Source organism: Castor canadensis, chromosome 10 (genome assembly GCF_047511655.1).
Source record: "Castor canadensis chromosome 10, mCasCan1.hap1v2, whole genome shotgun sequence".
In the NCBI taxonomy this organism is placed as follows: domain Eukaryota; kingdom Metazoa; phylum Chordata; class Mammalia; order Rodentia; family Castoridae; genus Castor; species Castor canadensis.
Window position 1 is genome coordinate 15,950,595 of NC_133395.1, and position 18,673 is coordinate 15,969,267.

The following is an 18,673-nucleotide window of genomic DNA, read 5'->3' on the forward strand; positions in this document are numbered from 1 at the left end:
TCTGAGAGGTTTTTTTGGCAGTACTGGGGTTTGAACTCAGGGCCTACACCTTGAGCCACTCCACCAGCCCTTTCTTTGTGAAGGGTTTTTTCAAGATAGGGTCTTGCAAACTATTTGCCCAGGCTGGCTTTGAACTGTGATCCTCCTGATCTCTGCCTCCTGAGTAGCTAGGATTACAGGTGTGAACCACCAGTGCCCAGCAGTTCTGAGGTTCTGATGATGAAGGCTGGCCAAAGATAACTGGCCAAGTCATTTTTTTCTGCTGGGCGGTTCAGGGCCTCTTCTATAGTGCTTGATTTCTAGTGGACATTAACATGTCATACACAGATCTTCACACTTCCACTCTCTACCATCCACCCATCCATACACCTCAAACTCTAGAGGGTAACTGTAACTATTCCACAGGCCACCATGTTTAGTTAGGGACCAGACTGGTGAGTTAAATGAAGATATATAGGGGGCGTACCTCTGCACCCTTGAGATCCTCAAAGGTGACACCATCTCATTCAACATGCAATTTTGTTTTTGCTTTACTATGGGTAGGAGAGTAGCCCTTCACCCCCTCCACCCCATACCACCCCACCTCCCCTACCAGCACCTTCCTTAGCCCCATAGCTTCCCTGGCTTCAGGGTCCTGAACCTTAGAGGTTCTGTGAGGTCCACTAGCCTAATCTAGAGGATGAACCAGAGCTAGTAGAGGAAGCTGAAGATGGGTCCAGGCACAGGGACAGCAGAGTGAAAGCACCAAGTTGTAAATAATACTGCATTCAGGCAACCACAGATCACTAGTGTTACTTAAGCACAGTCACCCTTCGAATGGGGCCCCAGTTTATTAGGGAAAAATGCAGATTGAAACTAATAAGACAGCACTTCACACCCATTAAGATGGCTATTATGCAAAAAAAACAAAATGGGGGGGCAGAATAAGTGTTGGCAAGAATGTGGAGAAATTGGGGCCCTGGTACATTGTTGGTGGGAATGTCAAATGCTGTAGCCACTATGGAAAATAGTGTGTTGGTTTCTCAAAAGCTAAACAGAATTACCATGTGATCTAGCCATTCCACTTCTGGATACATATCCAAAAGAACTGAAAGCAGGGACTCAAATGGATATATCACACCAGTGCTTAGTAACAGCATCACTCACAGTAGGCAGAGGTAGAAAGAACCCAAATGCCTGTTGAGAGATGAGAGGATAACCAACATGCAGTATAGTATCCAGCGTGAGATTCAGACATGTACTACAATACAGATGAACCTTGAAGGACACAAAGGAGCATATGTGTGATTCCACTTAGGTGAGGTACCTACAGCAGGCAAATTTAGAGAGTATAATAGAGGTTTATGGATGGAGGAGGAAAGTAGTTATTGTTTAAGGTATAATGGTTCTATTTGGGATGATGAAAAATTCTGTAAGTGGGTAATGGTGATACTTATATAATATACTACTTAATCTACTTAATGACACTGAATTGTTCACTTGAAAGTGATTAAAATGGTAATTTTCATGTTACATGTATTTTACCACAATAATAATATTTTAAAAATGTGTCCCTGGACCAACAGTATGCACATTGCGTGGGGCTTTGTTAGAAATGTATGTTCTCAGTGCTGGGGAGATGGTTCAAGTGGTGGAGCATCTGCCTAGCAAGCACAAGCCCCTGAATTCAAACCCAGTACTGCCAAAATGTGCACGTTCTTGGGCCCTATTCCAGACTTACAGAATCAGAGACTGGGGCTGGGTCCCAGTAATTCTGTCGCACCCTGGCGTTTGAGAACCATTGCTCTGTGGTGTGAGATGGGGAGATGAGTCTGGTGAGCGAAGTGGTGACTGTTCATGCAAGTCCTTGCCCTGCCAGCAAGGAGCTAATTTCAGGATTTTAAACAAATTGACACTGTTAGATTTGTGGTTTATCTGTTCCCTAGTTGTGAAAGTAACACGCATGCATTGCAGAAAACTTGGAGGAATAAACAGAAAATCATCCATATACTACCACTGGAAGATCACGTCTGTTAATATTGGATGTGTGTTCTTCATGGCATTTTTTTGGTGCACATATGCATGTTTTTAGAAAACACGGGATCATCATTGAACATAAATGTTTTGGAGCCTGTTTTGTATTGAATGGCAATGTGTCATGAACATTTTTACATATTATGAGATCTTTTGCCATTTTTATTGACTTCAGAATTACATTTTGGATAGCTTATTCTGGCAACAGTATGAAGATGGATTTAAGGAAGACGAGACTGAGCCCCTGCAGGGACCCAATTTATGAAGCTCTTGCAGTAAATCAGACTGGTGGTGATAAGGCCTAAAGCACAACACTGCCAATGACTGGAGTTGGGAACAGATGTGAGAATTTTTAGATTAAAAAACTTACGATTGATGGTATGGGGTAATGCCATTTCTTGGTCTGAGTGGTATTTTAAAGTCTGAACATTCAGGACCTGTTGAACTGTGGGGGTTTGTAGGACAAGCTAGCCAACAGTCAGATAGATGAACCTGAAAGAAATTGGTGGGCAGGGCTCAAGAGCTACAGACATATTTGGGAGTTAAGTGGCTATGGACACCTCAGTGGGGCCTTGTGGAGGGTAATTAGGTCATGCAGTGGGGTTGGGGAACTATTTTGGAAGGAATGAATGGGGTTCTTTCAGGAAACTGTTGTTACAAAAAGAATAGGCCCCTGAAGAGTGGCCCCTGAAGCCCCTCTCTGGCTTCCTGTCTCACCATGGAGGTCCTTACCAGAGACTCAAATGATGGGGCTGCCCAATCCAGAACTGTAAGTTAAATAAACCCCTTTATCAGTTACCCAGCCTCAGACATTTTCTTACAGCCATAGAAAACAGACTAAAACAGTTGCCTCACCTGCAGATGCTGAGGTCCTGCCCTCTGGGTCACCATCACACTTCACTCTTCGTTTCTGTGACTCGTGTTGTAGCTCCTGGTAGTGTGGATATCTCTGAGTACCTGGACTGGACACTCAGCATCACTGTCCCCAACCAGGCAGAACCTCTTCCTCCTCGCGTCCGAGCCCGCAAAGCCACTTCCTCCTTTGGACCTCACGCTTTGTGGAACGCGAACCCGTTTGCGAGTCTTGTGCTGGGTTTGGTAGATTTTTTGTTTTGTTTGTTGTTTAGAAATACTTGAACTTTAACCCTCAAGTTGGGGCTTCTCTGTAGACACTTCTCTCTGTCTTTGAGTAATTCTTCGTTAATCCTTTCTTAGCCTTAATAGTATTTATTCTTGCAGTACTGAGGTTTGCACTCAGAGCCTTGCACTTGCTAGGCAGGTACTCTACCAATTGAGCCACATCCCCGGACCTTTTTTTTTTTTTTTTAAATTTTCTTTGCTTTAGTTATTTTTTAGGTAAGAGGCTACATTTTTGCCTAGGGCCAGCCTCTGATCACCAGTCACCTATGTAACTCTTATGTAGCTGGAATTATAGGCATTTACTACCACACCCAGCTAGTTGATTGAGATAGGGTCTCACTAACTTTTTGCCTGGACTGGCCTTGAACCACAATCCTCCTCATCTCTACATCCCAAGTAGCTGGGATTACAGGTGTGTACCACCACACTTGATCCCCTGTACAGTCAATATTTCTAATTCTGCTGTGTTCTGATTGACACACTCTTAATTTCCAAATGATGGAAGGTACTCTGTTTTATCAATGTAACCTTTCTACCCTAACTTCAAAAAATGGGAAGCCCCCTTCCATCATCTTCCCTTAAGTCAATTTTGAGGAGCCAAAGAAGCCATTCTAATTCTCGGTTCTTAGTCTTGACTCAACTGGGAAAGTCTCCAGTTCATTGACAAAGTTGGACACTTTGCTTAGTCCTTCACCTACTGAGAACATTGGCTGTCAGTGTAGAGAGTTGTGAGAGTCAACTGGAGAAATGGAGAAGAGAGAGCACATTTACAGGTTAAAATGGTGACTACAAATAGAGGTGTGAAATATTAAACAGATCGGGGCTTATCACAGATAAGCCCTGTGACAAACATCTATTTCCAGAAAAAAATAAAATAAAATGTAATCAATAGCCCTGGAGTTTTGCCCTTCCCATCTCAAAAAAAAAAAAAAAAAAAAAAAAGCTTCATTGAAAGTATAAAGCAATTTTTCTTTTGCCAAAAACAGATAGATAAATAAACCCTCCAAAGAAACTCCATTTTTATCTATTTGGATATTACATATCAGATGAAAATTCTAAGTCTTAATATTTAGAGGGTGTACATGTTCCTTAAATTTAGTCTGCTGCTTTGTATATTTTCCTTTTGCCCTTGTAACAACATTCTAAATAAGTATATAACCTCTGACTTAGTGTGCAAATGATTCAGCTATCATTAGCAGAAAGAAGAGTGCGGCACATAGCTAAAATTAAATCATTTAAAAATTCTCAGGAGTTTGAATTGTGGTTGCCTCAGTTAATGGAATAATCAAACCACAGTGCTAGACGGTGTTACCGCAATATTCCAATTACTACAATCTGATTCTCCTTTGTAATCATGAAGGTCAAAACTGAAAGCTTGATTCAAGAAGGAAATTAAAAGTTAAGAATGAAAGACAATACACTTTTTATCCCCAACATATGTCATAAAGATTATTGAGTTGACCTTGTAAAGTTAAAAAGATTTTGCTGTCAATCACACTGGAGTTGACTGCTAGGAATGGAAGTGTTATTTCAGACTCTTGAAACAGCCTAATTTCATTGAGTTGTGTTGTTTTTTAATAAAGGTGATTCATTATATAATAAACAAAAATCATATTACGCGTTTTAAGCAAAAACAAACAAAAAAAATCCTCTATCAGGCCACATACTCTGATGCGAGGGTTCCAAAAACATGTTTTGGTGTTTATAGGGTAAGACTGAGCAATAAAGGGACGATGTGGATTTGGGGGTGGGTCTCTCTTTTCTCACAAAATATATCCCTAGTCACCTTCCCAGACCTAAAATGCCATTAGTAAGGAACAAAGTTCTTCAGTCTCTAGTGAAAAATAGGATTAAAATCCAGAAATTTCTGGAATGTATAAGACTATCTTTTAAAATTTTTTTATCTTGAAAAATTTAAAACATACAAGAAAAAAAAGGGAGAGATGTTTTCCCACCCGTATCTAACAATGCTAACATTTTGCTAGACTGATTTTATCTTTGTGTGTGTATAAGATATTTGAAAGTTGTAGACATGATAATTCGGTACATATTTCAGCACTGATCGCTTAAAAACAATAGCATTCTCTTACATGTGACATTACCATTTTCAAACCTAAGAAAATTAAGTAATTTCCTACTATCTTAATGTACATGTTCGAATTTCCCTGTGTTCTAGTCCCACCTGCTTTGCCAAATAACTGTCACTGGGAATCATTAACCATTCTGGATTTTTATTGATTAGCAGGGGAGAGGCTTTTAAGGGAGCAAATGGAAAGAATGACAGGTGTGGTAATGTTGCCTGTGCCCGGCCTTATCCAGGTGCTGCAGTCTTCTTCCTTGCTGGAAATCCTTAGCTAGGATTTAGGGCAGTTCCTTCTTGGAAGGTTGTACCTTTAGACAGATAGGGAAGCTCAGAAAAGCCTTTTTTCTACAACTGCTATAACTCCAAAGTCTTCCTTGTTAAGTAAACTTAAGACCTTTTGGGGACTGTGTCCCTAGAAAAGTCACCCTAGAGACTAAAAGCACACAGGTATATCTGTGTCCTGGTATTTTCTGAGTGTCTGTTCATTGAATCCTATCATGTGCTCCTTTGCTAAGTCAAAAGAAAAAAACAGATTTATTTATTTATCATTATTTTAAAAGATAACCAAGGGATTTAGGAGGCTCCTATGTTGTTTATTTCATCAATTTCTTCAGAAGAATAATCTGGCTTTATTCTTCATTGCTGGAGAGTGGGGGTGGGCAGGTGGGGAGATGGGACAGGAATACAGTTGGGAGGCTGGCCTGCTTCATCAAAAGGGAGACACAAGCAATTAAGTAAGAAGTATCTAAGAACTCCCAGGCCTCTAACCCTCACGTTCTGGAATCCAAGTTTTCTGCCCTTTAGGGCATTGTGCAAAATCCACATGCTTAGTTAGGCATTTGCAGTGGATATAGGAGGGTTGGATGAGAACATATTAAAAAGCTTGGTAGATTGTTCTTGAGTGTAATTTACTTAATTGTTTCTGGCCTGGTAAGTATACCCAGAGGCTTTCTATCGATGCATGTGATTCAACAGAAACAAAAACCAATAAGGTCTTCATCAACGTGTTTAATGGCTTTATATAAATTAACTTCTTTTGGATCAATTCACACTGATTATATTTGCAATCCATTAACTTTTTAAAAATACTTCTCTCCTAAGTTACAACTTTAATATTTAACTTTGTAGAAATCATTCTACATCCATTAAGCAAAGATATTATTTTATACACACAGAGAACTTCAAAACACACAGTCATAAGCATAAAAAAAATACATCCATGGGAAAGGACCGGGCCCTTGTTCTGGATTCCAGATTCAGATTTAGACTCTCGTGCTAATTTTTAATTGAAGTAGGGTCTTTATAAAAAAAATGAAAGCATTTGATGCAAAGTAAAGAAATACTTTACTTTTATGGATTAGTAAGCAGATCTGTGCCAAACTACCTTGGATTGAATTAGCCTCCCCTCAGGTCTGTGGAGGCCCTCATCCTCAATGTGATAATATTTGGAGAGAGGACCTTTAGGAGGTAATTAAGGTTACAAAAGTCTTAAGAATGAGGTCCTAATTCAACAGGATTAATGGCCTTATAAGAAGAGGTAGCTCTCTCTGTGTATGCATACACAAGCATGGAGGGAGAAGGTGGGAGAGAGCCCTCACCAGAAATCTCCTCCCTACCGGCCAGCTCCTTGCTCAGACATCCAAGCCTCCATACTAGGAGAAAATTAATTTTTGTTGTTTTAGCCACCCAGTCTATGTATGTTGTTACAGTGACTAATACAGTAACTGTAAGCAAGTAACTTATATAGCATTTCTGGGCCTCAGTTTCCTGATACATAACATTTGTGGATGAGGCTAAATAAACTTAAGTTCTCTTTCAGGTCTATTATTATTATTATTCTAACTGAAATTGTCTTGATTTCAGAAGACAGACCAAAATATTTGCATTTTAAAAAAAAATCTGAGTTTTGAGTTCTCAGAAAAGTTATAAAATGACACAAAGAAGTCCTGCATATCTTTCATCCAGATTCATCTTCATTTAATACATTTTTCTATTTACTTTTTTATATTCTCCATGTATATATATGTATAGAGTATTTCATATTCTCTATGTGTATATATGTATTTATATATGTATAGCATATGTATATTTACATGTGATAATATGCACATGTATAATTTATTTTCTGAGCAATTTGAAAGTTAATTATTCCTTAATAAGTCAGTGTGTATTTCCTAAAAACAAGGATATTTTCTTACCTATGTTTGCCAACTTCAGGAAATTTAAAAGTGGTATTAACATCTAATTTACAGCCTAACATCCAATGGTATGCATCCCTGGCTCATCACTATGAGTATGGTGTCCTTTTCAGGGTGTTACATTAGAGGACACAGGATGTCCGAATGTTCTTCATTGATGTTAATTTTGATGGCTAGATTAAGACACTGTCCAATTTCTTTACTGTTTAGCTGGGGTTTTTTTGCCCTTGCAGCTATTAATCAAACTGGAGAGACCCTTTAAAACCATGCACCAATGCCCTAATATAATCTTCTTTCCCTAGACTTAACATCTTTTCATAGTTCTTGACTGAACTAGTCTTTACTATGATGCTTGAAAAATGGTGATTTCCAGGGCCACCATTCCTTCCACACTTACCATTTAGCACAATTCTTGAGCTCTAAATAGACGCCCTCACTCTACCTCCACCACTATGCTCAATGATTGTACCCACAGCATTTATTTCACTCAATCCATTACTCTCTTTTATTGAGATGCTCAAATTCCTGGTTTGCTCCTGTGTCTTTTTAGCATTTGCCCATCATCTTTTCAAACCTTTGAAAAATACTGTTTAAAAAATCAGAGGCAAATAAAAATAAGTGTTACTGGATCGTGTGTGTGTGTGTGTGTGTGTGTGTGTGTGTGTGTGTGCCAACTGTGGGTTTTCAGGGGCAAATTATCAACTGACAGAGGTTCCAAAATTGATCTGCTGTTATAACTATACACAACATACTGTCCTTTATTTTTATTATTCTTAGATCTGTTAGTTCTAATGATTAGTTTTCATAGTTCTAGGTAATTAGACTGGTGTTGGCCAAAATCCATAGGCTAATTGGGCAGACAGAACTTCAGCCTATGAAAAGTTTCTTTTAAATCTCAAGTCTTCTTTCACATTGTCATCCTCCTGTCTAATGACAATTTCTTCGTCGTCTGACACTCTTACTATGAGAGCTTCACAGTAGCTCATGGCACTTGGTCTCTGTGGATGTAATCTTGTATCTGCAATCTTGCTGAGTAAAGTTTTCTCCCAAACTTAGTAACAGTTTTCATTCACAACTTTTTTCTGCTTACAACACTCCTGTAATTTTTTCTAATGTCCCAGGCCCAAAGAAATAGCCAACAATTCCTTTTATTAAGAACTCAGCCTCAAACAACTCAGTAAGTATTTATGTCTGACTAATAGCTTTGTTGCCTCTTGAAAAAATAATTGTACACATAAATTGAAAAAAAAGTTATATTTTCATTCAATTCTTGAACAACCATAATTACTTGTTCAAGGAATGTGTGTACCTTGCACATTGCAGTTTCTAAAGGAAGAAGACTGGACACCTTAACCCAAATTTCCTAGTCCCCACTGACTTTCACAGGTACTTGCTTTATATCGCAACTGCTGAAAACCTAGCTTTGCAAGTGGATGATGTCCCTGAAAGAAATCTAACACAATCTGTTATTGAAACTATGATCTACCTACTAGTTTTCAGTGTCCCAGAGATGTTAGACATTACTGTTTCATTCAGAATTGTAAAGTGTCCTGTAGCATCCCTGTTATTTCACTGTGAACAACCTAGGGCACTTGGCTAGCAGTTTGGGACTATTACAGTTTGGATCTGTAATATTTCCCAAAGGTCAGTGTGTTACATACTTGTTCCCCAGAGAGGAGTTACTGGGATTTCAAAAGTTGGGGCATATTGAGACGTCTTCTGGTTATAGAGGTTGTGCCCTTGAAAGGCATAGTGGAATCCTACCTCTTGCTCTTTCTTTTCCCCCATTATGAGATGAGTGGGCTTCTTCTACACAGGCAGCGGACATGATGTGCTGTCACAAGTCCAACGCAGTGAGGCCAACCAACCATGGAGAGTGAGCCAAATAAGCCTTTTCTCTCATTAAGTTGATCTATCAAAGGTATTTGTAACAGTAATGGAAAGGTGACTAACACAATAACCATGATACTAAGTCCACAAAACTTTCAGTCTCCAAATATCTATCTCAACAATAGATATTTGGTTAGTTTTAAAAATTTTTTTGTTAGTAATGAAACCCATATAATTTGTTCTGTAGCACCAAGCTGAGGCTCTTTTTCATGCAGCACAGCAACTAAGAGATAGCATAGATAAATGGGCTTCATAATACTAAAAAGCTTCTGCTCAACAAAAGAAATGGTCTCTAAACTGAAGAGAACACCCACAGAGTGGGAGAAAACATTTGCCAGCTACACATCAGACAAAGGACTGATAACCAGAATATACAGGGAACTTAAAAAACTAAATTCTCCCAAAACTAATGAACCAATAAAGAAATGGGCAAGTGAACTAAACAGAACTTTCTCAAAAGAAGAAATTCAAATGGCCAAAAAACACATGAAAAAATGCTCACCATCTCTAGCAATAAAGGAAATGCAAATTAAAACCACACTAAGATTCCACCTCACCCCTGCTAGAATAGCCATCATTAGCAACACCACCAACAACAGGTGTTGACGAGGATGCAGGGAGAAAGGAACCCTCTTACACTGTTGGTGGGAACGTAAACTAGTACAACCACTCTGGAAAAAAATTTGGAAGCTACTTAAAAGGCTAAACATTGATCTACCATATGATCCAGCAATACCACTCTTGGGGATATACCCAAAAGACTGTGACACAGGTTACTCCAGAGGCACCTGCACACCCACGTTTATTGCGGCACTATTCACAATAGCCAAGTTATGGAAATAGCCAAGTTATGGAAACAGCCAAGATGCCCCACCACTGACGAATGGATTAAGAAAATGTGGTATCTATACACAATGGAATTTTATGCAGCCATGAAGAAGAACGAAATGTTGTCATTCGCTGGTAAATGGATGGAATTGGAGAACATCATTCTGAGTGAGGTTAGCCTGGCCCAAAAGACCAAAAATCGTATGTTCTCCCTCATATGTGGACATTAGATCAAGGGCAAACACAACAAGGGGACTGGACTTTGAGCACATGATAAAAGCGAGAGCACACAAGAGAGGGGTGAGGATAGGTAAGACACCTAAAAAACCAGATAGCATTTGTTGCCCTTAACGCAGAGAAACTGAAGCAGATACCTTAAAAGCAACTGAGGCCAATAGGAAAAGGGCACCAGGAACTAGAGAAAAGGTTAGATCAAAAAGAATTAACCTAGAAGGTAACACACACGCACAGGAAATTAATGTGAGTCAACTCCCTGTATAGCTATCCTTACCTCAACCAGCAAAAACCCTTGTTCCTTCCTATTATTGCTTATACTCTCTCGTCAACAAAATTAGAAATAAGGGCAAAATAGTTTCTGCCAGGTATTGAGGGGGTGGGGGGGACAGGGAGGGGGCGGAGTAGGTGGTAAGGGAGGGGGTGGGGGCAGGGGGGAGAAATGACCCAAGCCTTGTATGCACATATGAATAATGAAACAATGAAAAAAAAGAAAATTCATACTTTTTTTTTCATTTTTCTTTTATTATTCATATGTGCATACAAGGCTTGGGTCATTTCTCCCCCCTGCCCCCACCCCCTCCCTCCCTTACCACCCACTGAAAATTCATACTGAGTGTGGCTATGTTTCAATAAAGCTTTATAAAAAAAATAAAAATTTTTTGTTAGTAATGAAACCCATGTAATTTGTTCTGTAGCTCCAAGCTGAGGCTCTTTTTCATGTTGATAAATTGGCTGCTCACACTGTTTATTTCCCAGTCATTCCAGGACTTAAAAAACAGAAATGGGTATCTGTGGTGGGATTCTAACAACCTATGTAACAGGGACTGTCTTGGGCATACTGAGATGTGTGAGCACCTAGCTTATGCATGACAGCCTTACATTCTGAAATCACCTTCCTCAACAAAGGAACCCCATTGCAACCTCATGTCTCATAATTTGTAGATAAGATCTTATCATCTCAAATTGTGAAACACCATGTTCACTGGCTGTACTCCTCCTCATGTCTCTCTTATACCTGTTCCTCCATTTCCCTTCAGACTCTGAACTTTTTCTTTCTCCCATCCCCACTCCAAGCCCACCAAAACCCACCTGCCACTTTTTTAGCCACCCTGATTTTGATTTTCCAGGTGATGACACATTAAGTCATACATTTGCTGGTATAACTAGCAAACCAAGAAAGGGAGATACTAACACTGTGTCCTGGATCCCATGTGTGTTGTTGCCCGCTTATATCTTAGTTATTTTGGGAGAGACCACCTTGATTAGATTTTAACCCAAACACATAGCTTCTGTGAAATTTAAGAAGATGAGCTGTTATCATGATTCAATCTAGCAGGCATTTATAGCAAAGAACAGCTGACTGTTAGTCCAAAGACATGGAAATAATTTAAGTCTTTCCTGTGCGTTTGGTGGAGAATGTGAAAAGTACCTACATTAAGAACACACAAGAAAATCTATTAAGTCTTCTCTTCCTATCTCTTTTAAAATATGTATTGTTCACAAAGGCAGCTGCCCCAAACTTCTTCCACTCTAAGCCCCCCAAATTCTTTGTGGAACTTTTCTATCTCCAAGTTGTCTCTTCTCTGTAGCCACTGATCTCTTTTAAGTGTGAAGCTCTTCTGTTATTTGAAGTTGGATGATCACAGTTTATTGGTTTGCACAATCATGGAGTTCAGAGACTTGTTTTGTATTGTTTTTAGAATGGAGGAGGCATAGATTGCAAACACTTCTATATTTCTTTGACATTTCCATTCATCCATCCATCCATGTATCCATGCATGCATCTATGCATCCATTCAAATTGGCTGCAAAGCATCCTCTTTGGTGCAAAGTTCTAAGGAGCGGGCTAAAAGGGCTTAAGAGGAAGGTCCCTGCTTCGAAATAAGTGCAATTTTATTGGAGAGAAAAGGAAAACACAGACATAAAATAAGAGGATGTTGGACGCTAAAAAGTTTTCGTGGCGGGTGCTTCAGGAACACTGGGACTGGTGCGGGAAGTTGCATTGACTTTAAAGAATCGTCCTTAGCGAGCCCAGCAGGCTCCACACGAGTGGTCTCCAATGACAGTGGCATCTCCTGACAGGGGTGCGCAGGGACTCTGCAAATTCCTCCCTAGGGACTGGCCGACGACTCCGGGCTCCACCGCCCTATCACTCCTTCATCCATCCAAGCGCACGTGTTTGTCACCTAGCGAGCCCTGGACGACAGAACGGCGCTCGGGGAGCCGGGAACCCGCGCGCCGCCGCCCTCGCTGTCCGTGACCGGCGCCAACGTTGTTTCCAGAAGTGAGCGGCGGGCACCGCGCACCCAGTCCCCGCTGGAAAAGCGCAATGACACTGAGCAAAGCCTGCAGGGCTGCTGGACGTGAAGTCGTCAGTGTTAGGTCTCTCAGCTCAGAAACGAGCAAGAGGCGCGCCGAAATAGCTCAGTTGGGAGAGCGTTAGACTGAAGATCTAAAGGTCCCTGGTTCGATCCCGGGTTTCGGCAGTTAGCATTTTGCTTTTACCTTGCAGATGATCAAATTTTCTAATAACTCCCTCCACCGTCCACAGTGCCTAGTCGTATTCACCGTTGCTTAAGTGAAAAATGGGGACATGCAGGGTGGGCGAGAGCAAGAGGGCAGTCGTCCGGCGCAGACACGTCCGGCGCAGACGCGCATGCGCAGTGCGAGGCCTGGCGCGCGGGTCCCAGGCGCGCGTCCGTGGGGAGCCGTGGGCCGAGCGCGGACCGCCGGCGCCGGCTGGCTGTTGGGGAGCGGAAACTCTGATCTAGTCTGTCCAGGGGCGAGAAGGACGACTCGTGCTCACATGTCAGCCCGTCCCCTCAAGCATCCACACTTGAAGAAAGCAAAACCTGCTGCGTGGTCAGAGGGACCCCAAGTGGCGCTGTTTGCGAATGGAACCTTGCCTGGCTAAGAGGGCTCGAGGGCCGGCTTTTGGGTGACAGACACAGCCAGGTTGACTTGTCCATCCATGGTGAAGGCTGGGCAGCTTGCTAGCTCCTAACATTTTAAACTAAGCAGCTGTAGACAGGTGACTCTCAAAGTACAGTCCCCGGACCGGCGGCAGTGGCGTCACCTAGGTATTGGAAATGGGCTCCATACCAGGTGTATAAAGGAGCCCTCCATCCACGCGGTTCTCTTGGTGCTCAAGTCTGACTCCACTGAGCCAGACGTTCCTTTCCGTTTCCAAAAGTGTTGCTGAACACTTTCCATTTGCTGTCCTGTAAGTGTAAAAGAAAACTTCAATGCATGCTTAAATTATGTTTTCTGAGAATTTTTGCTTTCCCATTGAATGTGTGGGAAAGGCGGAAGGTACCAAAAGGCATCAAATTCCCTAGCTACCTGAGGAAGTCTATCGAAGGTCAAAGGAAGTGGTGACCGGTAGAGAAAAGAGGCCCAGGCGCCTGATTTTATATTGCTTGTCTGTGAATTGAGGAGTACATGTTGCAGGGGTGTAGATTTGAAGTAAAGGGAGAAGAAATTTCAATCTATTGGAGTCGCTAGAAAATGGATAGTCAGCTTAGTGAGTGAGGTGGTGAGTTACTGCTTGACAGAGATAAGTCACTTTGAGATTGATGCATCAGCCTTGGTTATTTTCTGTTTTGCTGTTTGGAGAGCAAAAGGCAACTTCCATTGATGAAGTACTGCGTACTCTTACTCATTTCTTTACTAAGTGGACAGTTACTAGTGACCTCTCACTATGTGCTGGACATTATTTGCTCTTTGCAGCAACCCTGTGGAGTAGGGATCATCGTCCTCATTTTATACAGAATAGGTCTCTGGGATTACAAGGATGATTCTTGATTCATGTCAGAAATCTAACATCTGCTACCTCCTGAATTTTACTATATGTGAGTGGTTGTAGGGATGGGCAAAGTCAAGTCCAAGCAGGAAGCTCACAAGTTCAAGATCAGTCGGGTTCAAGGTCAGTTGGGTAGGCTCTACACAGTGAGAACCTGTCTCAACAACAATAACAAAACCAAACCTGTGTGCATAAACATAGAGGGAGTTGTAAGAGGGAACTAAAAGCCTTTGGTTAATCAGAGCTGGCTCTGTGGGGTAGTGAGTCTTGACTGGGTACCTTAATTGGAATGAACTGGCTATCTTATGTGTCTAATGCTTTAAGCGCTGCTGATGGAGAGAGTGACTATTCAGACAATCAGAGGCCTGGGACCCAGGCTGAGAGAATAAATAAAGCTAGGTACTAGCTGCTGGGATGGTAAGGGAAGGCTGGAGTCATATACCTGGTAAGTGTCAAAGATAAAGCCATATACTAGTTAAGTGTTAAGGACAGATTTTAATCAGTAATAATAACTGCATTGCATAAGTAATGCATGAACCGAACTCCCTTCCATTTGTATAGAAATAACTGGGCCTTTTAAGGGAGAATGAAGGATGAAGGGGAGGGGGAGAGTCAGGGAAGTGAGAAATTACAAAGGGCTGGTTAATGTAAATGCTGATTAGGCTAGCTGTGTCTGTTAGATGATAATTTCTGAAGTTAGATTTCCCTGTTCCCACAGAGACTGAGAGACCTGCTCTTCCTGAGGATTATTTTTCAAAGGAATGGCTCTCAGTTCCTTGAGAAAGACAATCTGAGTTGTAGCAGAAACATATCCATCTCAAAGGGACAGAGGAAGGATTTACAGTTGTAAACCTTTTTTACTAAGTATTCTAAGAAAGTGATCGGGGTCTATCTCAGATGTTGGATTATTTTTCTTCAGCAGCCTTGGACTTTCTCAAGCAGACACTCTAAGGGGCTAGGGTGGACCTGGGGATTAGCCTTGAGCTATTAGAAATTGTTACTGTTAAAGTCTCTTAATGTAGAAGAGATGTGGTAGGCAAAATCATTTGTGCTGAGAGTCAGTAGTTTTTATAGGCCAAAGGTTGAGGTCTAGTGGAGAAAAGGGTTCAGAGAAACTTGGCTGGAGTTTGGTCAAGAGGAGAATTTTGGAACTATGAGTGTGAAGGGTTTTCAGAATGTATGATAAGAAAGCAGGTAGACAGGTAAATGCACACACACACACACACACACACACACACACACACACACAGAAACCCAACCAAATGAGAAAAGAAAAGGTCATCTATTGAGAGTTTGCTATAACATGGGAGTCACCCACAGTGTTCTGCCAACTGAAAGACAGGAACAGGAATTTTGGAACTATGAGTGTGAAGGGTTTTCAGAATGTATGATAAGAAAGCAGGTAGACAGGTAAATGCACACACACACACACACACACACACACACACACACACACACACAGAAACCCAACCAAATGAGAAAAGAAAAGGTCATCTATTGAGAGTTTGCTATAACATGGGAGTCACCCACAGTGTTCTGCCAACTGAAAGACAGGAACAGGAGTGAGAAAGTTTCATAGGAAAAGAAAGGGATGGCTTCCAGTGGGTTCTGACTGGAGCTGTTGGCCTGGGAAACTAGAGGAAGCTCACTAGTAGTGGACAGCCTAGATGATTGGTTAGGGGAGCACATTTGGCTTTCTCTGGTTGGTCCCAGTTTGGAAGTGGGGAGAAAAATTAGGGAAGCCATCAGTTACTATAGTCCTAGCCATTTGGGCCAGTTGTTACAGAAGTTATCATTCAGCATCCTGGCTTCTTGCTGGAGATAGCAATTGGCTTCCTGAAAGTCTGGCTTATAGCAGGCTGGCTTCTGGGCTGGTGTCCTGAGCAGGCTGCTAGAGGCTGTAGATCAGAGATCTGTTTTTATATATGATTTGGGCTTCATCTATTTCCATATTCAGTCTCTTGATATATATTCCACCTCAAGATGTAAAATCTAAAAGTATAATATCATTTTTATGATCTTTTCCTGAGATGCAGTGTGCTCTCATAGATGTCAAACACTGTCACTTCCCAGGAATGAAAGCCAAGAAAGTCAGAACATCAGGTATCCCACTTTGTAACCAAGAAGATTGTGGAGGAGGAAGGGTGGATGTGTAGAGTCAGCCCTTACTTTAGAAGAGGCAGCCATTCAGTGGAAAGAACACCAGTGTCATTAAACATTTATAAGACTTAATGCTCAGCCCAGATCTTTTGTCAGCAAAAAGGTTGTGATTACCTCCTCTTGCTTTGGGCTATTTATCCAGGGTTGGAGGGTGAAGACATCTCCTCAAATTTCCTGAGAAAGCTTTTTAGAAAGAAACATGGTTGGCCCTCTGAAGAATTTCTAAGGGGACATACAAACATCTTCCTGAATTATGTTTCTTAATCATTCTGGATAGTATATTCATTATAGACCATAACTATGACCTAGTGAAGCTATTATCCTTGTTACACATAATAAAACTTGATTTAATAATTCATTGGGAACCTTCATGTAATCAATGTGTAATACATAAATGCCCATTCTGTTAGTCTTGGGTCATACTTACATTCTTTTAAGTGGATCATGGTTTAAAGTTGCTTACCTTCATATTATATGTTTCTCACATCTCAGATTTGTTGTATGTTGAAACAAACCTTGCCCAGAACTACAATCCCTGCTTGGATTTTCCTCATATTCCTGGGATGTCTGGATCCTGCACCATCATCCTTAATGTGTGGTGTCACCATGGATTGCCTTGTTTAAGCAGAGCTCACACTTATCTAACATATGGTCCTAGAGGAGTGTGTGCAGACCCTGGCTGTTGAAGTCCATCATTTGGGAAAGGGCCAACAGATGGCTTGGGGAATGACACAGGACAGCTTGAGGAAGGGCAAAGCTTCAGTCATGTTAGTTCTATAAATTTCAACTTTCACATGAGCAGTTGTAAAGGGCTCGCATGAATAAAGCGTTATGAGCAAACCCTCTGCCTGACATACTTAAAGTCCAAAGTAATAAGATTAGTGACAGTCGCCACTTATGGGTGCTCTTTGTGTGCCAGATATTCTGATAGGCACTTTTCATACATAATCCTATCACCCTTGTCAATAACCCTTCAAGGTGGAAAGCATAGTTGTACCCAAATATTAGTGAATTCCACTTAGAAATTTTGTTCAGGTTTGATTAACTCAAACATAAAAGGTTAAAAGGATTAACAAAGAATAAAAACATGATTAAGAAGAAGGAGATTCATTAAAAAGAGCAACATGGGTATGAAGATTTGCCCAGAGAAAAAAGTGAAGGGTAAATTGATTACTGTCTTCAGATTATTTTTCAGAAGTATATAATTTCCAGAGAAATGCCACAAGAAGAAATGGGCCCAGATGAAAACAGGAGAGGTTTTGTTAAAAGACAGGAACGTCAAGCAGGGGTGAGAGGATGTTTGTGAGGGAACTGTCTACCCAAGATTGGGTAGAGAATTGTCATTGAATAGCTGTGAATGTGTTTAAAAAGATTGCTAACCAACTTCTGGCATTTTGGGAATATCTGAGTTTTGTTTTCTTTGTGCTCATTGCTGCTGATAGCTCAGGAAGGAAAGGAAAGAGTCAGGTAGCATGGTGTGTGGACAGTGGGAACAGTGGGAACAGAGGCAGCAAAAGGGTGTGGACTCACTGGGATGAATTCTAGTATCTCATTGTCTGAACACTAAGTACAGCCATATGCCATACAGCAGCATTTCAGTTAATGATGGGTTGTGTCTACAATGGTGGTCCCATAGATACATTGCTTAGAGACCTTACAGCCATGTCAGTTTGTGTAACCACCGTCTGTGATGTTCACATCAAGCACTTCTCAGAATATGTCCTTATCATTAGGAGACACACGATCAAATATCTGGAAGCAAAAACCAGCATATTTTCCTGCTGCTCTGATGTGTTAGTGTGCACATCACAATCATGTACCCTAGATAGCCATGAAAACCAAAACTGAAACAAAACAAAATGCCCTTTGCATCCTGAGGTGAGCTCACAGGGTCACACTTCTTGATAGTCTCCATAATAAATGAAGCCACAAACTTTTCCTGAAAGTTGTTGATTCTGTATCACAGAATTTTTACCCATGTTCAGTGTTGCTGTGACTGCAGGAGGTCCTAAAAGGTGATAAGTGATCAAGGAGACACCTCTCCTTCCCAGGAAACCTCTGTCTGCACCTGAGAGACATCTCTGCCCCCTGGCAATGCAAAAAAGTCCATAAAACCCCACTCCCCACTCTGACCCACGGGATCACCAGTTTCCGGGTCCCCTTGCATTCCCCAATATGCAGTCTTTCTCTTCTCTTTTCTCTAACTAAAATTCTCTACAAATAAAATCTTTCCGACCTCTGCTTTCATTCTCAGAGCAGGCTCAAGAACCCTGAGCACCTGAAATTCCTGCGCGTGTCATCCATGCATCATATTTGGCAATG

The 18,673-nt window shown here is 41.2% G+C and overlaps 1 non-coding gene across 1 annotated transcript; it reads left to right on the plus strand.

Moving 5' to 3' along the window:
* Positions 1-12,802: 12,802 nt before the first annotated feature.
* Trnaf-gaa (transfer RNA phenylalanine (anticodon GAA)) lies at positions 12,803-12,875 on the plus strand. Its single transcript has one exon. It is a non-coding gene; the product is annotated as a tRNA-Phe (tRNA).
* Positions 12,876-18,673: the final 5,798 nt, after the last annotated feature.